Source organism: Aythya ferina (genome assembly GCF_964211825.1).
Source record: "Aythya ferina genome assembly, chromosome: Z".
Lineage (NCBI taxonomy): Eukaryota > Metazoa > Chordata > Aves > Anseriformes > Anatidae > Aythya > Aythya ferina.
In genome coordinates this window covers 48,391,224-48,417,522 of record NC_140299.1, presented here as the reverse complement: position 1 = coordinate 48,417,522, position 26,299 = coordinate 48,391,224, and the positions used below count along the sequence as shown (strand labels likewise).

At 36.6% G+C, this 26,299-nt stretch overlaps 1 protein-coding gene across 3 annotated transcripts in view; it reads left to right on the top strand.

The window, feature by feature from the left end:
* ROR2 (receptor tyrosine kinase like orphan receptor 2) overlaps positions 1-26,299 on the top strand; it is a 149,424-nt gene that overhangs the window by 66,057 nt on the left and 57,068 nt on the right. The window contains exon 1 of one of the 3 annotated variants that reach the window (XM_084504406.1): positions 20,595-20,720. The exons of the other annotated variants lie outside the window; for them this stretch is intronic. The gene's annotated coding sequence lies outside the window, so the exon portion shown is untranslated. Of the gene's footprint in view, positions 1-20,594; positions 20,721-26,299 lie in introns of those variants that run through there. 3 annotated transcript variants of the gene reach the window in all.

The following is a 26,299-nucleotide window of genomic DNA, read 5'->3' as shown; positions in this document are numbered from 1 at the left end:
AACTTAAGCAAGAATAGTGGTGTTTTTTTTTTTTTTTTTTTTTTTTTTTTTTTTTTTTTTTTTTTTTTTTTTTTTTTTTTTCCCCTGTCAATGTAATGCATTTTACCATCAGAAGGTTTCTGTCCCTGTCAGGAATAGTTTCTCAAGGGAGATTCCATTTCTTGGATTTTGTAAAACTGGACTGGATAAATACTAGAAAACATACTACATACAGTAATTCTCTATTGGCAGAGAAATGAATGAGTGATCTGTTGCATATTTACATCTCTTAGCAACTGTGAATCATAAGTGGTAAAAGCTGTTGAAGACCACAGCTGAATTTCAGATGGGAAATTCAAAATAAATGCAGAATATACTGTACAATCATGTTACTGGCCATGACTACTTTCTATCTGCTTGCTTATTCTTTCATATTGGAAGTGTTGCTTCACTACAGTCAACTGTGAATGAAATACTGTGCTGGATTCCAGTGAGGCTTGATGCTTGTCCACTCTGGAAAATAACTGATGTGAGAGATCAGTATGTTACAATGCTGTTAAAATTGGCATATAGGGGGGAACTTCTCACATGAAGTGAGTAATGTGGTAAGTGAGGTAATCAGAAAATTTTGAGACAGGAATTCTCAACTATTTTCCTGGGCAGTGACGAAATGATTTGTAGTTTTATTCATAATAGAGCAGATAGAGGAAAGTGTAACCATATGCTGAATCAGTGATATAGATATACACTCTTTGTGCAGTATAGATTCTGATCATTTTTTGTATTCTAGTACTGTAAATAACCGATAGATTTTGATGGATCTTAACAATTAGTGTATGTGAGCATCTTTCTCTAGTTTTCTTCTGTTTTTCTCCATTATGTAATCAAAGTGTTTAGTTTGTTTTTCATTTGCAAAAATAAAGTGTTAAAAAGAAATATTTTGTTTAGTATCCTTATGTTTTTGTTCTCATCTGTTCCTCTTATCTGTTTAATAGCACAAATATTGGAGGTGAACTTGAAAGGTGAATCTGATTAAATTTCACCTATAATTTGGGTTCATATTCAAATCCTGGCTGATTGGGCCTAGCTTTAAGTATGTTAAATTTCTGGAAGCTACTATCAGACCATTTTATTCCCAAATGCTAAAATCATCATGAAATCAAATTACTTTGTAAGGCTAAGTTTGTTTCTGACTCAGTACTGTGAAAATTAGATTGCATTTGGTTTTGGGATCCAACTCTCATTTACTCCCAGATAACAAAGAGGACTAGATGTTAGGTTTCGTTGTTGATCTGTCTGTATTAAATGTGGATGTATGGTTTGAATGTAGCTTGTTATGGTTTATGTGTAGCTATGGAAATTGAGAATTATCTAACAATTTTCCTTTAAAACAGACTTTTTAAACTACCAATATGGTATATTGCCTTCCTTGAAAACTGCATAATTTCAGATTCCTTGCTTTTGTCCTGCCCATTTCCCATCCCACTCATGTGTTAGCTAGTGCTGACATTTTCTTAATTTAAAGCCTAATTCATAACATGAGTTGTCTTTAGTCAAGTGAATAATCCTGACTGTAACTCAATATGAAGATCTTTAGCAGAGTAAACATTTTGACTTTTTTTTTCTCTTGATCTTCTTCTTCAAAATGCGTAACTATCAATGGCATTGTATAAAAACAATCTATTTTATCCTCTTTATGATTACATGTCAGTGGTCTGGCATGTATGCAGGAGGATGAAGTGTAAAATGAATTGGTTTTGTCCTGACTTCAGTAGCTCCACTAGTACAGCTTTTCCTGGTCTGATATATTTTAAATTCCGTATAATTTCCATAACAAATATAAATGGCCAGTTTTACCATGTATTTAAAATGTTTTTATGGGAAAGAAAATCATATGAATTAACTGTTGCTAGTAATGACTGTGCAGCAGTTGCTTAATGTTGACTTAGTTGTCTTTCTCTATAATGCAATGAACAGGCAGACCATAACAATAAGTTGAACTGAGCAAGAAGTGGTGGTTTCTGTTAGCAGTAGAAATTAAGTTTATTCCCATCCCCTTTGTCTAGATACTGTTGTTTATTGCAGGACAGTACTATGAAGCTATTAGTCGCCTCATCAGATGAGACTGGTGAATCTGCATTTTTTTTTTGCAGCAACTTCAATACTTTTAAGTTCATGAGCCACATAAAGGGTGATTTAGTTAGTATATAAGTAATCCTGTAATATTTTCCTGTAAAACTCTAGCACTTCCTTCTGTACTTTGTTTATTTTTATCTTTTGTGTCTGGGGATTATAAAGTGATCACTACAGTTTTAATTTCATAGAGCGGTAGAGACAGCTTACAGAAATTCAAGTATTACTTACAAAGTTACTTCATCATCTCATAGTTCTTTATTAAATGCTAGCCTTAAATCCAGCATATTCCCTAATGTAGTAGTGTATATTATGAACAATACCTAATGCTGTATATAGTGAACACTATTTGCTATGAACAATTATTCTGCCATTATTCATATAACAAGCTGCTTGTAGTTATGATAGTTATGTAGTCATGTAGTTATGAACCAGTTACATTGGTACCCAAGTTACCATCTGATGTAAAACAACAAACAAAAATTTGTTGTTTTGATGTATGTGAGGTAAGTCATGCCAAATGCTCCTGAAGGCTGTGACAGTTTACTCCAGTAAGACGTAGACTGCATTTTTATCATGCATAAATGAATATATTTCTTGAGATGCAACGACAGTGCTTTAATTTTACAAATCCTTGCAGATTTTTAAGGTGAATATGTAACTAACATAACTCTTTAAATGAGCTATTACCACAATTACATTTCAGATCAACAAAGGTTGACTCCTTCCCCGTATTCAGTGTATTATATACATCATAGCAGCAGAAGTCTTTTGTCCTTTAAGTTTCTGCTGTTTGCCACAGGTTGCTAAAAACTACACAACTGTGTTCTGTCCCCCTCTAGGTATTTTATTTTATTTTAACTTAATTTAATTTAATTTAATTTTATTTATTTCAAAGGAAGGCAGATAAACTCTTCCATTAATTTATATATATTATATATACACACACATATATTTATATATCATTTACATATCTATTTATATTTACATATATTATATTATATTATATTATATTATATTATATTATATTATATTATATTATATTATATTATAATCTATATATGTACAGGAGTCTACTGTTTGGCCTGATGTTATTAAACATGCTAATATTGAGTCTTAGTTGTGTACGGAAAAAAAAAAAAAAAAAAAGAACTGTCTGGAAAACAGCCTTCAATAACCTTTGCTGCCAGAATAGCCCACTAACTAATTGCAAACACATGGGGATATTTATAAAAAGCTGGGCATGGGCTCAGAAAGCAACTGATCTCTTGCTCTGGTTCAGCATATATGAATGACAGCCCTTAGTAACTCTGTTCCTTGTCAAAGCAGGTCTGCTTCATCAGGTGGTGACAAAATACAGCTGCTTTGCAGGCAGTGAGCACCCCAAAATGTTTCAATGAGAAGTTATGTTAAGTTGAACAGATTTTGAAAAAAAAAAAAAGTTCCCTTGCTAAGAATTAAAAAAGAAAGTTTACTTTTAGTTTCTATCATCCTTCAATGTATTGTTTGAGTATGGATACTTGAGGAGAATTTGAAAATCTTCTGTACTTCTGTTATCGTTCCAGTGTTACTTGATGCTCACCAAGGATAAATAATGGTTGCAATATAAATGTTGGCCTCTGCACAGCAGGGCCCTGACATCATAGCTTTAAAACATCTGAACACATAGTTCATTTTCTCTTCCCCCATGAACCATTCTCCTCCAGAAGGCTCATGTTTAGCATAAACAGAACTTGGCAAAGAGGGAGAACAAGAGAAGACTGTCAAGTTTCTAACTCTTTCTATGTAAATAATAATAATTTTTTTTTCAAGGTTTCCTCCCCTCCCCTTCACCTCCCCTTACTCCTACCTCTACTTCTACCCCTTTCCTACCCTTACTCCTATTCCTACCCCTTCCCCTTCCCCTCACCCTTCCTCCTCTGCTCTCTTTTACACTCCATCCCTCTCCTTTTATTATTATTATTTTTTTTAAATAGTTTAAAGTTGTGGTACAGTGAGAATATGTAATTCTGTCTACTTTGTAACATCAAGGTTTAAAAGTCAGCGAAATTGAATGGTGGTCAGCTAAATTCTGAGAATTATTTTCATTCATTTTGGGGAAAATCTCACATATGTTTATCAATGAATATTTTTAAACAAGTGCCCGGAATTTGGGGTGCTGTTATGAGCAGTACTCCATCTCTAAATAGTCTTTGGGTGTCTACAGAACTCCTCCTGAAATCTCAGGAGGTCTGGAGATTTTGAAACAACTCTTAATGGTATTTGGCATTTGTTCAGCTGCCTCTGTCATCACCAGAAAGTACAAAGTTACTTTCACATGCTTAACATCAAGAAGGCTTTTGAGAGAGAGATTCAAGCTGTTATTTTAGTGAGGGCCATTTTATTTTATCCCTACTGAAAAAATCTGGAATATTTGAACTATTACTGAATTTCCTTAGAGTTAAAAGTCACATATATCTCCTGTTTTGTTGAAGATGTAAGTATATACTTTCATTCAGAAATAAAAGTTTACGAATCACCTTGTGTTTTCCTTTTTGATTTTCCTTTTTGCTTCATTATTATTGCTTCTTATTGTTTCTCTTGCTCTTCATTATGTGTGTGATACACTTGATGCACCGGAGGCCACATTTTTTACAGGTCTGAGGTACTGAAAGAAAAATTACATATGAGAATTTGAAAAGAAGAGTAGCACCACGAGCACAAACTGTCTCTGTATCTATTAGCTATTGAGAAGCTCCCAGAAGCTCCAGCTTCATACTGCCAGCTTTCCTAAGAGTTGGATGTTAAAGTTTCCCACTTTTGGCGATGGGTTCAATTTTGTCACAGGTTCAAGTCTGGAAGTCAAATGGAGTCCGTTTGCTCTGAATTACTGCTTTATTTTCAGAAGCTCAGGGAAGTATGACATTTTAATGTACATAAACATCTGAGGTTGAGAAACTCATTTATTCACGATATGCCTAATCTGTATGTTACTATTATTTTGTAGTTTTTGAAGTAGTCCCTTTTTTGACAAAACAGTTTAAACTGTTAGCCACAGCATGAGAAATGCTGGTGTCCTATATAAGCCTTATTGCCACGTCAGTAGTGGTTATTTTAAATATGTTTTACTACTGATAATAATAATAATAATTGTTATTATTTACTATTAGAATTATTACTATTTATTATCAGAACATTTCCCACTTCAGTGCCTTTGTCGCTGATAAAACTTTGCATAAAGAGAAATCTGGAATTTATTGTGGCCCATCATACCCTCAGAGTCTTATTGCGGTAGCCTTCAAAAAGACATAGTTTACTCTCAAATTTACTCAAAATTTGATAAATCTTCTTTCTGTTTATGTTTACTTTTTTTTCTATTGGGTATGCACTGACTAAACAATTCTGGCATATAACAGAAAACAAGAAATAAATGATCTTTAATATTTGAGTTTGTGAAAGAGATAAAATACAGCATCTGTTGGAACAGAAGCCTGGGCCATAGTCTGAACTTCTCAACATACTGCAAATATTAGTAAAAGCAGATTAAAGCATAATTTTTAGGCATATGTTTAAGAGAAAAACAACATTTTTCATTTCAGTAGTTTTGGAATTCTAGTGAATGAAAAAACTCTCTGAATAAGATTGGACACTACATTACGCATTGCAAGAGAGGTTCTTACATGTTCTCCTGGGTGCGTCTCCTGTGTTAGAACCACAAAGTGATGTTCCAGTTTCTTCCTCCTTCACATAAATGGCATCTACATTGGGAATCCTCACCTGCGTGAGGGTCTTCTGCAGTACTGTAAGGGAATCATCCATTGTTATATCAGTTTTGGTAGCTTAGAAAGTCTAGGGTTGTCTTTTTTCCTTCAGAGTATTTAACTGATTTAGCTGATTATTATTATTATTTTTTTCTATGTTGCAGCCCAGCTGACTACTACTGATGGTTTACTAAAGACCATTTCTACAGTGAATAGTCAATATGTTCATAAATGTGGGGCCCTATCCAGCAAGACTTTGTAATTGCATCATCCGTAATTTACCAGTAATTTATTCTTCTCCTGCTGTTCTCTTTTCCCACCTGCCTGTGGGATTTGGGAAAAATTCTCCTGTGCCTCTTAAAAATGGCTAAGGAGAATATTTAAAAATCAGAAATAGATTAGAATGGACCTTTGAAATAAAAGCAACTTTCACATTTTTTGTGAAGCCAATTTTTTATTTTCCTTCTATATTTTGTATAATTCACAGATGTGAATTTTCTCCCTTTTTTATAAGAAGGCATTATGTGCTATACTGTCCTTTGTGAAGTATATAATAAAGAATTATATAATAAATAGTATATAATAAAGAAATATAATAATAAAGATTATTATTATTATTATTATATTTTATGACTTTTGAATTAGAAATATTTTATTTGGGGGTTCATATTCCTTAATTCTTTACCCTTTCATTCAGGATTTCATGTAAGGAACTCTAAGGCATATCAAACGTCTGCGTAGTCAGAAAACTGGAATGTTTTCTGGAAATATGATTGACTTTTAGTTATTCATTAAGGAAAACATTCCCAAATGCATTTTTAAAAAGCATTTTATAAAATTTGATAATATTATTTTATACAGCTAAGCAATATTTGACTTTCAGGCTCAACAGCTGTATTATCATTGCTTGATATTATCTTTGGCTAATTAAAAAAAAAAAAAAAAAGGCAGCAAAATGTGGACAACACCATTACAGGAGAAATGACTAGCTGTTTTCCTAATTACTTAGTAAAATTAATTTATTTAGATCTGAAAGTTTAAGATCTTAAAAAACTGTAACACTAACTTTCTGCTCCAGCATAGGTCTGAACAGTTAAGGAAAATTCATTGTAAAGGGAAAATTTCATACACATTTTTGTTGACATTCTTGGAAAAAAGTCAGACTTCAAGTATGACTGAGAAAATTATGATTTTTTTTTTAAAGGTTTTCAAAGACTGGATTCATTTAGTTGGCAAAAGCTTCAAAATGAATATGTATTTGAAAAAGCAAAGACTTAAGTGATCACAGCTTTTGCCTCTTAGGGAGAAGGAAATGCCTTTAAAAATTCCATACTGCACCAAAATTCATTTTCTGATTCCCCCTCTTTCTAGCCCCCATTTAATGTTATCTAGAATATCTGCTTAAGGAAATTAAAGCTGAAAACATGTCTGTTAACCCTTCAGCTGGTAAATGTCCAGGCTTTTTATGAGATGACTGTTTTCCTGGGTGATTGTGTTTTGGGCACCACAGAGCATAAAGCTAGTTTGAAATAGGTGCAGTAGGCAGCTATCCTCTCCTTTACTACCTTTGTTATGGGTTGTAAATGTCTAAACTCTTTTGCATCTTTGAGTGACATTTTGTAAAGAGGTGATTCACACCTGCATTACAAACATATCGTGCATTTTATTAATTGCGTATAGGCAGAGACACGTGGAAAGCTATTGAAATATCAGGCTGCAACCTTGTGTATAGACATATTTTTAAATCAGAGCATATATGGAGCATAATGAAGCACATTCAGCATATAGTGTATATGCATGAGGCATCCCTGTAACTTCCCATGCAGGGATTCACCAATAAGAAGGGTGACCTTCTGGATCTGCAGTCTCTGCCTCTGTTTTCCTAAGATTAGTGTCATCCTAGTCCTTGCACAAGTATTTCCAGTTGCATGATGGTCTTTTACCACAGTTCGTTGTCTGAGAGCTGGCTCCTGTATCTTTTATTTCTGATGTATGGGGCCTATCCAGCTTTTTCCAGGAGTATGTATAAGGTCTCCTGGTGATATTAAGAAGGTGGCAAGCCTGAGCTGGCCCTAGCCTCATTTGGTTCATCCAGAAGACATTCTTTTTGATCCCTACAAAAGCTGGTAGAGAATGCTACTTCCCCCTCTACTGCAGGAACTGAGCCCCTCTGTTCAAATATCCCCCATCTGATTGTAGGAGAAGAGTATGTGGCTGTGGAGAGCCAGGGTCAGCAGCTGAGCTAAAAACTCATCTTTCCCATAAAGTCTGGGAAAACACGGTCTCTTTAGTCGCAGGAGTCATCCAAAGTGTCCACCTACAGGTGATGTAGTGACCTTAGTTTCATTTGTTTTAGTTAACTCTGCTAAGAGGTAATGAAACAGAACAGAAAGTCCTCTTAATCCAAAGATACACATTTTCAGTGAATTTGTGTTTAACTCAAAGTCCCTTTTCTGCACAAACTCATAACTATTGTTGATGTGTACTACAAATTTAATTAAATTACTGTTTCTGGGACATAACCAATGAAGAAATGAGAAAGAACTAGATTAATAGTATGAAAAGTCTGTCTTTCCTCATGTTACTCTAGAGACCAGCCTTTGGCTGGTGAAGAACATTTCTAATATACATCTGAGAGGGGTTCTCTGGAAACGTTTGCTTAGGAGCATGAGAGTTAGCTGATCTGTTTGCCTTCTGCTCAATTTCAGAGGCACTGTAACACAAAATTCATAATGTTTTGGTACAGTTTAGAAAGCAGATGAGCAAGAATGTGCTGAAAACTCTCATTAAAAATGCAAAATAAAAGTAAACATTTAATAACTTTTTCCATCCTTTGATCATTTGTAGAATGCCCCTTTTGTCTATTATATTAGATATTATCTGTTAAGATCTCTGACTAACTTTGTTAAATTGTTGAATATCAATATAAACATATTTTAAGGACCAATACATGGTTCTCAGTTGACAGAGATTTCTTCAGGTTACAGATACTCAATGTTACAAATGTTGTAACTACCAGTTATCTGTGCTGAAGAGAGATGGTTGAATAATTTGGACAAAGCTTTGTTTAAGTTATAGAAACATAGAATGAACATAATAAAGGACAAGAGAAAGACCAGTGACACTGCTGGCTATAAAGAGAAACTTGGTCTAGCACCACTCAGAGCCAGGAAATCCATATTGCACAGCAACATTTGACTCTCCAGCCATGATGCATGCAGAGTCAGTGCATGAGTCCATAACCTGGACCATTTCCCTCCTCCTCTGCAGTGCCTTTCAGTCATAAGCATTCTAAATTTTATGTTGTACTAAAACAACAACAACACAAAACAAACCAAAAAAACACTTCACTGTATGTTTGTTACCCGTGTTTTTAACACCAGACAGAGGTACTTAAATCTTACCCTAAGTAAATAGTCTCTTTTAGAATTTGACAGAACTTACTCCCTAAAATTGTTGCTTTGCTTTTATAAGTGAGAGTGGGAAAGAGGGAGAGAAAGAGAGAGAAAAGGAGAGGAGGAGAAGCAGAGAGAGTATTGTACAACAGGAAATAAGTCTTTTGATAAGATACTGGCAAGTACCCAATGCTCAACAGCTATGAAAAAGAAGTTCTGTGAAACTGTTCAAGGGTGCTGACTTCTGAAAATCCAGTCTTTAACTTGTATCTTGGACAACATTCACCAAAGATCAAGTTTTCATGTTTGTTTCAAGGTTTTTATTTGTTTGTTTGTCTTTATTTTGAGACAGAAAGAAGATATTTCTGCTTAACCAAATAGTCTGAAATACATGAGGGTACTTAAAATCAGTTCTAGTGAGGTCTACTAGATTGCTATAGCATGTACTGCGTGGATGAAAGAACAAGATAGATTCTGTGCGTTGCATTTAAGTTGCTGAATCCTGTATTTACTATTTCGTTATGTATTGATGTTTCTTTACCATTCATTCTCATCCCCAGAACTGTCCCTGTTTGCTCAATACTATTATAATTATAATTATAATGTTCCTACTGCATAATTGCAGTGTCGCAGGGTTTATATGCTTAGTACTTATATGCTTGGGAAAACATTGAAAACTGAAGTGTGATTGTTCAGTGACTGTTAAAACAGTCTGACATCAGTTGTGGACACTGTTCACAATTGTTAATTTTATCCATGTGTAGTGTTGACTGTACAAGAAAGTCAGATTATTTTTTTTTTCAAATATATGATTAAACATATTAACTGATAGTACATGTCACAGATGATGTTTTTATTTCACCTCAAGAGTGGCTTAGTTTGGTTTATTGGAGGACTGAGGAATAAAACTTATTTCCACAAAATGCAGGCCATGTAACCACAGTAAGGTTGCTTTAGCCAGTATATCCGAGCTATATAGTTTCTGGTATCATGCCAACATTGCTTTTACTTCTGGCTTTTGACTAGTTGTGTTTAACAAACAAAGTCTTGAGTACTTGCTTCAGTTTGTCACATATAGGAGATGTTACTTGGCCTAGTGGTGGCAGCTTCCAAAGACCCTTCACCACAGAGTAAGAGGGATCTCTGCCAGGCGTTCTTCTCTCATGACTTATATGGATCACTCCCTGGCCACTCTTGGCACATAGTCCAATGTCTGGTTTACTCTTTATGGCTCAGATGATCCTTCTGCTTAGCCTTGAGCCTATGGAGAGACAATGTACAGACTATCAGGTCCATGTAGCAGAAGATAAAGTGAAGGAGGGAGCTTTGTGGAAAAGAAGCTCACAGGCAGCAGCTGAGCAGGTCGAGTCCACAGGGAACATCACTCAGTGTTCTTCTGTGTTCTTCTATTCTTCCTTCCCACATCCAGTGTGCAGGTTCTAGCAGTGACCCACCTCCTTCCATAGTGGAGATAAATGCCTGATTCCTTCCAGTGTCTGCAAAATGGCTGGTGTTGGCAGCAGTCAGGGCTGCTTGGACTCCATGCCTGGGCCTTGTAGAGGTGATGTGAGGAAAAGGCTTGGAAAACTGAAATGTTGCTTAAAAAGAAGAATTGTTCTTGCTGTTGTACTGCATTGCACTTCATATGGTTTCCTAAATTCCCACTTTCCTCTTTTTCTAATACTGTGACCAAACAACACAAGAACAGGGGTGACTGCCTGCTGAGAACCAGAATGTCTATGGGCCTATCCATATCTGGAGAGGTCATGGATACAAGCATCTTTTTAACAGCACAGTTTTATCCATTTTGTAGCATCTAGGCACCACAGTATAAAAAGGACATGAAACTGTTGGAGAGTGTCCAGAGGAGGGCTACGAAGATGGTGAAAGGCCTGGAGGGGAAGACGTACGAAGAACGGCTGAGGTCACTGGGCCTGTTCAGCCTGGAGAAGAGGAGGCTGAGGGGAGACCTCATCACAGTCTACAACTTCCTCGTAAGGGGGTGTCGAGAGGCAGGAGACCTTTTCTCCATTAACACCAGTGACAGGACCCGCGGGAATGGGGTTAAGCTGAGGCAGGGGAAATTTAGGCTTGACGTCAGGAGGGGGTTCTTCACAGAGAGGGTGGTTGCACACTGGAACAGGCTCCCCAGGGAAGTGGTCACTGCACCGAGCCTGTCTGAATTTAAGAAGAGATTGGACTGTGCACTTAGTCACATGGTCTGAACTTTTGGGTAGACCTGTTCGGTGTCAAGAGTTGGACTTGATGATCCTTAAGGGTCCCTTCCAACTCAGGATATTCTATGATTCTATGATCTGTACTGTCGAAACAGGTATCATGCAACTTCAGTTTTATCAGCTTAATTAAGCTGGATGAACTTCATGTTTTTAGAGTAACTCACAATGGCTTGTAACAAATTAAGTTTTATAAAAAGTTGTTTGCTTTTCTGTGATAAATGAAAGAGAAATTATGATTGTTGTAAGCAATCATATATATGTTACATACCTGTATGTACGGCTATAAGCTTATATCTGTATGGTATACCTGCAATAGAAAACTTTTACTGGGTAGCTCTCTGAATGGATTTTCTTCATTTGAATAGTAATATATTCCAGATAATCAGTGGAGCTGGTGAGATTTTAAATAAACTGTATAATATCACATGATATTTGCAGTCCTAATATCAAAAGTGTGGATTTAATATCATACTAAATATATGCCAATAAGAATTACAACAGAGAAAAAAAAAAGACTAAAATTTAACATCAGGTAATATTAACAAGAAAATCAGTCTTATGGGAGGAAGATTGATTAAATCAGCAATGTAATGGAGGGGGACAAAAAGTGCTTTAGTACTGTGTTTTTGCTCCAGAATGCCTAAGTTGTACCACAAGCTGCAATTTCTGCCTTTCAACAATTTATATTTTGCTTAAGTGACAGCACCTTCTGGTTAAACTATAGACCTTCAGACCTGCACCCTTCAAAGGTGAATCAAACTAACTCAAAAAAAGTTTTCAGGTAATTGTGAAATAGGCTAAGCTAGCTCTGCTTCTGCTTTTGCTTGCTATTATTATTATTTATTTTATTATAAAATGGTATCAGGTTGCTAAATGTTTAAATGGAAAAAGAAAAGAACAAAAAAACCTTGCTGCATGCATTTATTTTACATTAAATAGTCCTTGATGTATTCATTAACATTAAGTATAAAACTCGTTGAATTTGAAGTGCCAGCTATCCAAGGTGCCAGACCTATGTTAGGAGTTTGAACTGGTCTGTCTTCATCTATGTAACTTGGCTGTGCAGAACATACCACCTTGTACTCTGAGCAGGCCCTTTTAAATGCCTGTTCATTTCTGTCTGACAAGAAACTGAAGATAAATTCATAGCATCTGATGACTTAATTGCAAGCAACTGGGTGAAGTCTTTTCACTGTACAGTCTCAGTAATTATGGAGGTGTTATGTATTGGTCTATTCTCTCATGTGTGTGGTCTATTCTCTCATGTGTCTGGTTTATTCTCTCACATGCCCATTGATAGGATGAGGGGGAATGGGCTGAAGTTGTGCCAAAGGAGGTTTAGGTTGGGTATTAGGAAAAAACATCTTCACTGAAAAGGTTGTTAGGCATTGGAATGGGCAGTGCAGGGAAGTGGTTGAGTCACCATCCCTGGAGGTCTTTAAAAGACGTTTAGATGTAGAGCTTAGTGATATGGTTAGTGTTATGGTTTGACTTGTCAGTGTTAGGTCAGAGGTTGGACTAGGTGATCTTGGAGGTCTCTTCCAACCTAGACAATTCTGTAATTCTGTGATTCTGTGAAAGTAGTGCCTCTCTTGTTCTTTTTATAAATATATTTTACTTTTCAGGGGAGTTCCCTGTAAGCTTCCCCACAGACACAGTACACTGTTATTTAAAGACCAAAAGTGAAAACTCTTTATATGCTGTGGGAAAGGGAGGACATTTGTCTTCAAAGAGATTGTTTATTTATTTATTTAAGTTCAGATAATGTGTAGGCATGGTGCCAACCAGCAAATCCTACTGTTGGGGTCATACCAGCATATCTGTAGAGCTCCTAAATCTATAACTTTGATTTTTTAAGAGAAGAAAATGAATTGTTGTACTCTTTCTCAATGGAAGTAATATCTGCTCTGCATCAAGACTTTCCTAGTGCTATGAAAGAAAACTGAAATGGTTTTAGCAGAGGGGTTAAGTTGTTTCCAAGGACTGTATCTGTTTTGTCTTTTCCTCCAGGTTCTAGGCAATGAAGAGCAGGGTACAGAAGAATTTAAATGAACTTAATGGTTTTGTCTATAATTAAGCATCTGAACTTTATAAGTCTACATTTGAAAACAGCAAAATTTCTGCTTTCAATCTTCTCTTTGTTGTACAAAAGTAAAAGAAAGACTGGTTCTCTGACAATTAAAAGTTTCACAAGTATTTTACCAGCACCTCTTCTGCTGACCAGTACAATGTATTTTAGTGGCAATGTAGTTCAATATGTATTTATTAAATTTTCTCATTTCCATGACATTTAAGCAATGTTAATATACTCATTTATTGCCCATGGTTGTACTGTTTGTGCATAAAGCAAACCTTGGAAAAATATTTAAATGAAATTTCTTTAATGTGTATAGAAGAGAAAGTGGCATTTCAGGAATGTGTTTTTAATTTGTATCATGGTGACTTAGAAAATGCAATATTATCTATAGTAGTGAATTGAACTGATTGTTTCTAGTTACCATGGACTTCAAGTTTTTCAAACTGGACCTCAGCATCTCACATCATTTTTATTCATGGATTGTAAGAGGAAAATAAGGTTTCCTGCCTTTTAAAATCCCAGTTGGTTTTCCAGCATTGAATGAATAAGTTGAAATTTGAACTGAAACAAATAATCACTATGCACCTGTAGGATAGTCTGTCAAAAGCTGTTCTAATGTTTCAACATATTCTGGCTCTAGAGGCTTTGACTTTGGCTTCTATTTCTTCAGGGATTTGATTTGTCTTTAATTTAACACTTTAAATACTACTGAATATTTTGCACTCTTTTTTTAAATATATATATACTTTTTATTATTATTATTATTTCTTTTTTCCCACAGGATAGCATCATTTCATATATAAGTGGGTAACTTTACAAGAAAAATATCTCTAAAAAGAAAAAGATATATAAGCCAACAATGTATTTATTTATTTATAATATTTATCTGCCATCCTTAAGTGGATCTGGCTCTCTGAGAAAGGAAATTTGATAGAAAGTGTTGATGAATTTTCCTACTTCACTAAACATATATATATATGTATATATATATATATATATGTATATTTGTCACTTCAGAAGCAGAGAGATGGGGGCTGATTTAGTCCTGCCAATCTACCATTTTTACAAGTTAATTTTTTTGTCCAAGTGTTACAATGTACATTTTAGTCAAAATTGCTCTGCAAATGATTTCTGCCTTGGCAAAATTTCACTTTCAAGCATAGAATGGTACATACAATCCATTTTTTCTCTACAAACTTGTTTGAAACAGACATGTTTCATGAAGGAGTATGTGATCTTGTGCAGAAGTAAAAGTTTTTTACCATGTGCAGGTGGTACTGCCTCCCTGCCAAACATACAGGGAGCTTACCTTTGCAAGGCAGGTCCTGTTCCAAATACCATGCAGAACTCAGCTTCTCACAGGTGACAAACTGGCTTTAATATTAGACATCTTTACAGCCTGCTAGAGAGGGATGACAGGCTTTGTTTTCTTTTGCAAAATAATTCCAACTTCGTGTAATCCTTCTTCCTTCCTTCACAGTATATTTTTGAAAGCACTTTTCTGCCTTGATCCTGAGCATAGAAAACTCTTTTAAGGTCCACATTGCTAGGTAGAGTTTTTGTATGTTTATGACTTCTATCACATAATTTTTCTTTTAAACTGTGTGCTTATACAGAGGCAAGCTGGAAAATTGAGTGTTTCTAGAAGGCTGTCTGACAATCAAGGTAATGTCATATTTTCCAGCAGGAATACCAGATCTATGTCGTGTGTGATTTAACCAGCAGTTTCTGCATGAAGAACAGTATTCACTTTGTTTATTGGAGGATTACTGAAAATCCTATAATTCATCACTAGTCTGTCAGAAGCAAGTTTTGGCTGATTTAGTGCCTCATTCAGAATTGAAATGTACATATTTTACCCTAAATGTTGAGTGTTCTGTTTCAAGTCCTACATTTTAGCTTTGTGTAGAATACAAATAGCCCTAGTATATATTTTTGTAAAATGAGAAACCATATTAATGAAAGAAAATGCTTTGAGGCATGTTGCTACCAGTTTAAAATGTACTGCTAACTTGTTATAAAGCTGTTTTTCAAAACAAAATAACTATTTGGGCTATGTGGTTATTATAATGAATGATGAGAGATGGCAGTACTTTTTCACACATAAGCTAGTGCATGTAGTGTAAGTTATCTGCATTGGTTGACTCAAGGAGAAGAGTAAATGCCTATATTTAATATCCTATTTCTTACATCAATCACACAACTCTTGCATCTATTAGATACCTCAATGTGTTAGGTGGCAAGCATAGGCCACTGAGAATCATAGATAGACATTAATAATTTTTGCTTCCTTAAAACCTCCAAGCTATCCCTTCTCTTTGCCGGCACTTACTTTGTTTAGCTGCATAGTATAAACAAGAGGATGAACAATCATGACTACAGGTGTAGGTATTTTATCCAAAGTTATATTTTCATTTTCTGTAACATCAGGAGCTGCATTGTTCTGACTGCAGAGCAATTGGGTTGTGCAGGCCTTATAAACTTGTATAGCTAAAGCCCTGCTTGATGTTGGGGCAAGCATTTTGATTAGGGCATAAATTGTTTTACATACAGATCCCATTTCCTTGTGAAAAAGGCTAAGAGGTCAGATATAAACCATGTGTGCTTCCTCTGGTTTTGCTCCGTTGCTGTCAGACTGCTCTCAGAAAGAGTGACTGGAGAAGATTTAGGTATGCTTATGTTTCCTTACATGTCATCCAGAAGGTTAAATGACTTTCTAGAATTAAGGGGCAAGCTGTACTTTCAAAACTAATGTTTAATTAAATGACTTATCTTGGTTAGCCACTTTGCAGCAAATGGCAAGTTGCAACTAATTGCGTTTTCCAGATATTAATTAATAAATTGAAAACCTCTGGGAACAGGACTATTCATCCAACAATTAATTATTCTTGTAGTTAAAAAGGGTTTTATGCAAACATATTTCATTACTGCATATAAATTAAGCTATTAATATTTTTTTCTAAAAATAAAGTCATTGTTATTATTCATGGAGACTCGGTCTTTTGAGCTTGAGATGAAAAACAAACAGAAAAAGTAGCATTTCAAATTATGGAAAATCCTTGAGCAAAGTAGTTGTGCACTTAGATGTTAGATAACTCATTCTTCAAGGGCCTTCTATTTGGGTCCACCAAACTGTATTTCAGATGTCACAGATTATTTCCTCCTTGACTTTTTTTCACAGATTTTAAGACATTTCTAAGACACTAGTTTGCCTTTTAACCTTTACTCTTCTGATCTGTGAGAGTGAGGTTTGAGTAGTTTACACCACAAAGATCAAAACTAGATGCTTAGGTGTTACAGTTAAAGGAGTATGGTTATACTAGACAAATGCAATGTGCTCTAGTTGACCCTGCTTGGAAGGGTGGTTGGACTAGATGATGGTCCCTTCCAACCTCAACCCTTCTGTTGAAGCAGGTAGATGCTCTGCTGAGAATTTGCTTTGCAGCTGGCTTCCTGTTTTCTCTGCCCTGGAATCTCTTCTCCCTCTACCACTCTCTAAGGCTTTTTCCTATTATCCTGCAGTCCCTCTGTATCTCACCTCCTCATTCCCTTCTGAAGACTTCTCCAGACTTCCTGAGGTCTGCTTGCATCTATTTTGCCTTTTTTTTGCCTTGCTTTTTATTCAATTCCATAAGTAAGTTATCCCCATTTCGTTGTTGTGGTTGGTGTATTTTTGTTGGTTTGGCTTGCCAAAGTGAAGTTGCAGCACATGCTACTTAGCAAGGGGCTTGCCTGATCAGCCAGATGTGCATTTTACAGATGGCAAATGTGCCCTTCCTCACTCACCAACTGGCAGTCAAGAGTTTTACATGTTTTGACAGCCTTGGGCTAAGCGCTACAGTCTGCCTTACAAACAGACAGAAGCTAAGACAGATATTAACTTCATGGCCCATAGGTGCTGTACGTCTGAGATGTGTCTGCTTCCTTACATGAACAAACAATGAATGACAGCAGTAAATAAATCCTCTTGAATATTCCAAATACTGTGTATCATTTCTGGTATAGATGGCACCTTAGTTTTACTGTTTTTTTTTCAGTATTAAATGTGATGACAGGGAAGACAGGGCAACACTTTTATGCCACCGTATAAAACTCAAAATCCAAATGTTTGTGAAAAACAATGTGTTCCACAAACACAAGCTGTTATTCCAGAGACAGTACATTGGAAATCAGTGTTTTGCAGTGAACTGAGATGTTGATGGGCTCAGTCTTTGGAACAAAAGATGCACATAGTGCTTACCCAGAGCTGGGCTATGAGAGCATCTAGTCACCCTGAATGAGAAACTTCACTGACATGCTTTTTTTCTCTACCTTCTTTCCCACAGATATGGGGAAGATATGGGTCCCCTAAAGAATGTCAGCCATACCACAGATATCATCAGTGTCTTGTTGAGTAACGCAGGTCTTTATCCAAATCCCCCTCCCCAGTCCCATTTTCCACACCTACTTTCCTTTGCTTCCACAGAACCAGATCTAGTGTCCCAGGGGCAGCTTCTGTGTAAGTGTGAGTTAAGAGTGCAGGTCTGATGTCTTGGCTCATTAAAGGAAATGGAAATCCCATCTCACTGAGGTCATAAACACTCACCTTTGTGCTGGGTACATGGTCACTACCAGTGTTTTAATATCAAATCCTTAGCTTCTTGAAGTGTCTTTTAAGGTCTGAACTGTTGGACCCAGAATGCCATTTTATTAATTTTTTGAACTAGCATTCTAAAAATTACTTGAATCTTAAGAGGTATTTGCTTAAAGGGTATTGGAAGAATGGAACCGGAAAGAGAAAAAAAAATCTATAATAAGATTTGCTGCATACATATTGATGCACATACAGTACACTCCCACCTATGTTAACTTGCCCTTTGCAGTATAACATGGACTGTGGGTTGCTCAATTGCCTGCTAATAATGTTCAAATCTTTTGATACAGAAAATAAAACAAAACAAACAAACAAACAAAAAAAGTGTGCTTAAAAGTCTAGAGATAAAAGATACAAGAGTTTCTGCTACTTCTGTGGACACTGTGAATATCAAGATCAAAAGGCTCCCTATTTGCAAAGGGTCACCCATTTCTATTTTTGAAGAATTGCAGACTGCCAGACTTGGTTTAAGTTCAATTAGGAGATTGTTTAGTATGTAGGTAATAACTCTTCCATAACACATTCCTCCAGAGCTGTAGTTTACACATGAGCAAAGTTACGCATTTTTAAAAATGAAAGGAGACTTGAAAATGTAGCAAAGTCTGTTTATGGATTTTACAAAGTTAAATCCTAACAGTCAAGCAACATGACTAGTAGATGTGAGACGTAACCTAATCTACATTGCTTGCTTGCTAAAATTATTCCAAAAGATTTTAGGGAAGAATATTTTACTGTTATTATTCTACATATTTAAGTCAACGTAGTAGGGTTGGTGAAACTTGATTTTCTTCAGATACATAAAATGTATAGCCCATCTCTGCATAAATGCACAATTCCTAAAACAACCCTGTTACTGTTTAAACAGCTAGTATAAATAATGAACCACTCCATTACCAAGAATATAAATAAATGTAGACAAGTAAGGGTTCTCTAGAGCTGAAAGTTTAGGTTATGCAAAAACTTCGACAGCTGTAATTTGTAGGTCCTTGTAGACTGAGGGGTGTGAGTGATGTAAACTCTAGAAAGCCGACATTTAATGTCTGTCTATTTTGTCATTTTGCCAAAAGGCAGGACTTCACTGTTATGTTTCTTTTGCTGTGTACAAATTTTGAATAGGGCAACATCTGGCAGAAAAAATCCACAAAATACATTAAGCTATGCAGTGCTGTAAACAGAGCAGAGTGTTCTGCTGCATTATGAGTGATGAGTAACTATGTTACAGAAGACTGGTCACAAACATCTTTTCCCTAGATAAAACTAAAAAAATAAGAAGATATTCAAATATTAATTAAAATTTATTTCTTCACACGTTATGACTTAAGAGTTAGTTTAAAAGTAAAAGCTAGATGCGTCAGAAGTGTTCTTACTAGATCATAATCTAAAAAGTTCATTTTTCCTTAGGCTTAACTAGTTGAGGAGATGTAAGGTCCTCAAATCTGAGCCCTTGACTTTTGATTACATCCCCATGATTAAGTACTTAATTGGAAGCAGCTGAGTTCTCCCCTCTATCCTCAAGTAACTATGCACCTGTAACTTCAGCGGAAAATGGCTTACCCAACATCTCAGACATTTGGTCAATTTTGGTGAGAGTGTAACTTTTAAAGACCTAACGTTAAATGAAAAAATGTAAAACTTTTCACTAGGGTTAGTGCAAATCTTTTGGCTCAAATTGTTAAAGTAAACACATGGGGAAAGCTAAGAGCTTTCCTTTGCGCAAGGAAGTTTTGGAGAGAGGGAAAGATGGAGGGAAAGAGAAAGGGGAAGACTGACTGTGAGTATAACAAGGTGAAATGCATCTTGGTTCAGGGAAAGTTTTAAACAGAGAATCATTCATATTTTATGGCTCTTGTCCAGAATATTTACAGAAACACTGAAGTCTCTACTGTCAGTTAATCTGAGAATATGACTATGCAAGCAATCCCAAACTACCGAGACACTGTGCTATGTACTGAGTGAAGATACAGAAGTAAAGCAGGAAAGTAAAGCAGCTCTTAGCTGCTCATTTTGAAATACAATAACGATCTCTGTGAGTTCATTTCTTCCTCTTTATTTAAAGCTACATATTTTGATTAGACTGCTGAACCTTCACTTCGTTTATTGCTATACAATGGAAACATTTTTCACACTAAGCATCTCACACCAAGACTCTGGATAAGCAGTCCATCCCTCTTTGCAGGTGTAAGGACTGTCACCTAAGCATGCAGCTTTCTAGGAAAAAAACAGATAAGTTGGAAAAAATTGAGAGAGGAAGAAAATTAGTTGATTAGTGGCTCTATTAATTCCAAGGGTATCAGAGATTTTGAAAATAGTTTGGATGTTAAGTAGCAACTTCAGGGATCCTTTGCATAAGAAATGGTAATGTGATGGTAATGCCCACTTCTGCTACTTGATTCCCAACAGCATCAAGCCTTACCATACCCATGGAAAAGGCAAAGCTGGCTAGTACAATTACACCATTACTTCTGTCCTTGGGAAACTTGCTGCAAGCTTTCTAGGACAACTGAAGCTCCAGGCAGCAACCAAAAGGTATGCCTGCAGTATGCCTGTCCTGCCACTGCTCATACAGGAAAGGGCAGTGGCTTTATCACTTCAGACTTTCTTTTAATTTGTCTCTGGGATTCAGACTACACATTCAACTCAAATTGGAAAAAAAAAATATAAATAATATTCATTTATTGTATTGCTCAGTCTGGTTTATGCAATCCCCCCCCCTTTTACTCAAAAATTGTACCTAATGTGTGTGTTTGTATGAAACCATCTAAGGAGCCAATCAGGGGAATTACTTTGGCTATCAGAATTTCTTAAATATTTCTATTCATAATAAAAATAATGTCTAATAACCCCCACAGCTGTGTCCCCCATAGCTAGGGGATCACAGGTACAAACCAGAGGTAAGTCATTTTTGACTTTGATTATCTGAATTGAAATCTAGACCTAAAAAAGTGAGGTGAAAGAATAAGAAAAATTACTAAATCAGGTTTCTTGACAAGCTGCAGCTGGAGGTGAATGGATGGACTCTAGTTAATGCTAGTCCAACGCCCTGTGAGAAAAAGTTTTTTTTAAAAAAGGGGGGGGGGGAATTAAACACACTCTTAGCTGTAGTAACATATTTCTGCTAATCTAATAATCAAAAAGCACATTTTCAAATGCTTGGGATTTTTAAATGATTGTGTTTTAATAATTTAAGGCATACAGTATTCCAGAGACACCATAAATACTAATGTTTTTCCAGAGTTGTCTTATCTTTGAAAATCTTGAAGTCTGAAAGAAACCTACATTATTTTGAGTGCATTATTTTCTAGGTGAATATGATTTTTTAAAAGTTATTTTGGAGTTCAAAGGGCATCTAACTTGTACAACTAACACAAGACTTTATTCTTCCACCTTAAAGGCATGCTTCTGTTGGCCTGTTGCACAGCACATAGCAGAGAATTAACAAATGATTTTTTAACAGAAACATATTTCTTTCTATCCTCAAGTCTTGTCATAATGGTCAGTTCTGTTATGTACAACTTTTACTCTTGAAAAGATTTCCCCTAGCTAAAATATCAGAAACACTCAGAAAATTGCAGTGTTTAATAACACAAAAAGATTGAAGTAATGATGAACAGAATAATTCAGTTGCTATTAGTATTAAATTGCAGTTTAGTCTGCAGATATTCTCTAAATCTTGGTCAGCCTCTTTTATGTTCTAATTGACTGAAGTGGGATGTATAATAACTACAACCTTTGTTCCTGTGGCTGTTTGCCAACCTGGGTTCATACTTCCACTAATCTTTGCTAGAAATTCTGAGGAGGAAACTAGTGTACATAGTGATTTCACCTTATTTTTTATTCTGTCTACAGCATAACTGCCTAATCTCTTGAATGATTAATCACTGTAATATAAGAAAACTACAGAAATTCAATCATCCTTGTATCCTGTAATGATTTTACTCAATATACCTCATTATCCACACTTTTGTAGTAAACTGACATAATTGGATCTTATACTAACATAGCTAATATCTTAACTGTAGTTGATGTGCTGGCATTGAAAAGGAAAATGCATGTAGAAGTACTTAGTTACTGACCTGCTTGCAGTTGTACTGGAGCTCTATTAATAGTACCATTCTAAATCTCTTAAGAAAAAAAAAAAAAGTATAGCAATCAGAATGCAATAAATCAAAAGGTGGTAAAGCCTTGTGTGCTAACTAGAGTAGCACTGGGCAATTGCTCAAGTCAAATTTTACCATAAATTTTTAGCCCATTGAGTATTACCATTTTATGACTTAAGCCAACAAGGTCACTTCAAATCTGCTTAAAAGCCCTGTTACAGTAACACAATGCAGTATATATGTGGCCTCTTCTGTGGAGTAGTTTCACAAAGTCCTGCCAATCTAAGTGACTGAGTGTTCGCAGTGGCCTTTGTCTTATGAAAAGTAATTGGTAAAGCAGTGGAGCCGGATTGCAATAAGGGAATTCAATCCTTCTGTGGCCACTAAAAGTTGTGTTGCTGTGCCATGGCAGTGATAGGTATTTCTCAAAGCTGGCTCAAAGTCTCCTTATTTGTCATTATTATTTAGTTTACTTTTACCATGGGCATTTATGCCAATTATGGACTCATTCTGCTTTTGTTTCTTTTCTCAAACTCTTATTAGCAGTTGTGAACATGAAAGAATTGCAGTGCTACATACTTAACTCTGACTACTTTTTTGAATTTTACATGAGCTGTGAAATTTGGAATTCTTTACAGGTTTTGAAGGGAAAACTTTTTTTTTTTTTTTTTTTTTTTGGGGGGGGGGGCTATTTTTTTTGTGTGGAAGAGAAAAGCAAAAGAAAGATGTATATATAAGCAGTGCAGCCAGTTTTGATTCCTGGATATGTATATATATATGATTTTTTTTTCTGTTCATTTACTCTACATGTATTTACACAGATATATCATGTTTGTGTGTTCAAATTTATGATCACTTCTCTGTTAGGAAGTCCAGTATATGTTGCATCGGTGTGGCAAGAACAAGGAGAAAGTGGAGTTCATTTACTTTGTGTTATGACTAAAATTTCCTGCAATATCTGTTTTACTGTGTTTTCATTTTATTGGAGATAGCTGTGTTTATATATATACAGAGATTATTTCTTTTTAAGAATAAAATATCAATTTTTTCCTAGTATGAGAGAGTCATAGGAGAAAATGCAAATAATATCTTTTTTTTTTTTTTTTTTAATTTTTTTTTTTATTTAATAGAGAAACAAACTGAGAACTCTTAGATTGTGTTTCAGGCATGACTTTCCTAGGAGGCATTGTAATAGGCTTTATAATGATAGTTTCTTCTGAAAAGTCATACTAGCTCTTCCATAAGTAGGAGATCCTAATGGACAGTCAGGTAACTGAGCAGAGCACTTAATAACCTATTATCTGTACAGTGCTTACTTTATCAAACAAGTGAGGCTAGGTATTTCAGATTAATATATACAAAACAGAATACAGAGACAGAGCAAAGAAAAACAGACTAACACAGAATGACAAGATCAAGGGCAATATATCCACTGGTTGGCTTTCTGGGTCATAGTAGTTTTAAATATTTGAGAAGTGATTCCAAGAGTAATACAGAGTTCTTTGTTTTGTGATAGATCTTAGACCAGATCTTATCTACATTCATAGAGCTGGACTGTAAATCACGTCTCTTTCATGTTGGCTGCTTTGTAAGAAAACTTAAGAGGCAGCAAGTAATGGACTTAGTGGAGGATCCAGAGGAGTTTTCCCAGTGTTTTCTTAATTTGATATCTAGTAATAGAAAGTGCAGTACATTCATATAGTTACTCTAGTGTTTTAAAAGACGCATTTCTTCATTTCCACAGCACACAGCTCCCAGTTAGGTCGTGGTAAATTTATTGCTTGATGCTTTCAACAGAATTTTCCAAGTATTTTCCCAAATCATCCAAAGTAGGTGTCAGAAAAAATACCCTCCAATACCTTTAATACTACGGTAACAGCTACCTAACACAGGTACTTCTGTTACTTCTGTCATGATTAAAAAAAAAAAAAAAAGTCTGTTGTTGAATATTGTTATAGAAAGATGTAGATTTTCACATACACCCTAAAAGTGAGGAGGAAACACAAATATTTTAAATAAGTAAGTGCTGAAAAATTCATGCCTAATAGTAGTAGCAAAAAAACTACCCTCTTTTATTGAAACTGGTGACAGATATACTAAACCTTCTTGGTCTTATGTACACTAAGTCACCTCTGACCACTTTATTGCTGGCATCTCTGTGACTGTCAGCAAAGATAGCTACATGCTACTAATACTTACAGTAGTCTTTTGTCATGCAAACTTTATTAACTAGAAATGAGACTGAGTACCCAGATAACAATCAGATAACTGTTTCTATTTCAGCAGAGTTTTGACAGGTTAAACTCAAACAACTGGTCTTATTTTGTAACAGGAATTCCACGTGTTTTGTTGGGAAAAAAACTGTTGGCATCACAGTATCTTTGTCTAGTGTATGCGACAAAATGACCGAATGTCTGAGAAGTGCACTTGGCTTTGAATTCATTCTGCCTGTCAACTATATTGGACCATTGTGGGTTTTCCTCTTCCACCCTGCTTGACCAGGCATGCCATTACCACTCCTCCACATCATGGCTCCTTTTGATCTTGACTGAGCCCCTGATCTGTGCATACTGACCTTGAGTGGCTGTCTTCTCAGTTTGTGGCTGTTTGCTCTTTGGATTACGTCTGTGCAGTAGTGCAGCATAAGCTGCTAATTATGTGGTGGGCTCAATATGAGCCATACCTGGGAAATTCATGGTGCAGAGGTAGTGGTTGGTCTGTGTGCATGAGGATGGAGAGGCTTGATTCTACTCCTTTTTAATACCTGTTGAACTCAGTATGCTGGTTTCACGCTGATGGACAACTAAGTTTCACCACACCGCTCTCACTGCCACTTCTCAAAGGACCAGAAGGAGAAAATATGATGAAAAAAGGCTCATGGGTTAAGATAAGGACAGGGAGATCCTTTGCCAGTTACCATCATGGGCAAAACAAACTCAGTGTAGGGTGATTAATGTAAATTATTGTGTATTACTAACAGACCAGAGCAGTGAGAAGTAAATTACTCCTTCCCCTCCCCCACCCACCCTCTCATATCTCCTCCTCCCGAGCAGCGGAAGGGAATGGTGGCTCTGGTCAGTCTATAGCACTTCGTCTCCGCTGCTCCTTCAGGGTCCCTCCCTGCCCCTGCTCCCCGTGGGGTCCCTCCCATGGATGCCGTCCTTCCCAAACTAAGCCTGCAGGGGCTGCCCACAGGCAGCAGCTCTCCAAGCACTGCTCCCACATGGCTCCGTCCCACGGGGTCCATCCATCCATCCCCCAGGAGCAAACTGCTCCAGCACGGGTCCCCCACGGGTGGGGGCAGCTCCCCCCAGACCCCCTGCTCCTGTGTGGGCTCCTCTCCATGGGCTGCAGCTCCGGCCCGGGGCCTGCTCCTGCGGGGGCTCTCTATGGGCCGCAGCCTCCTCCAGGCCACATCCACCTGCTCCACCGGGGGCTCCTCCACCCATGGGGGGGCTGCAGCGTGGAGATCTGCTCCATGTGGGACCCATGGGCTGCAGGGGGACAGCCTGCTCCACCAGGGGCCTCTCCCTGCACAGCCCGCAGGGGAACTGCTGCCCTGTGCCTGCAGCACCTCCTGCCCTCCTGCGGCACTCACCTGGGGGCTGCAGGGCTGCTTCTCTCACATTTTCTCACTCCTCTCACTGCTGCACAGCAGATTTCTCCATTCTTAAATCTGCTGTCACAACAGAACAGCCAGTGTCATTCACTGGCTCGGCTTTGGTGAGTGGCAGGTCCCTTTTGGAGCCTCTTGTCTAACATGGGCCAGCTGCTGGGCTCCTCTCACAAAGTCTACTCCTGCAGCCCCCCTGCTGTCAAAATCTTACCGTGTAAACCCAATACACCCAATCAGTATTTTAGGATAAATCCAGTGTTTATAATAAATAGGAAAGTTTGCTATTAGAATGTAGCTCTTCAAGCTTATCAATGTTCTATTTTTCTATTGTGCAGTAGGTACCAACTATGCATACATTGTTTCCATGTACATCACACGAGACAGTTCCATTA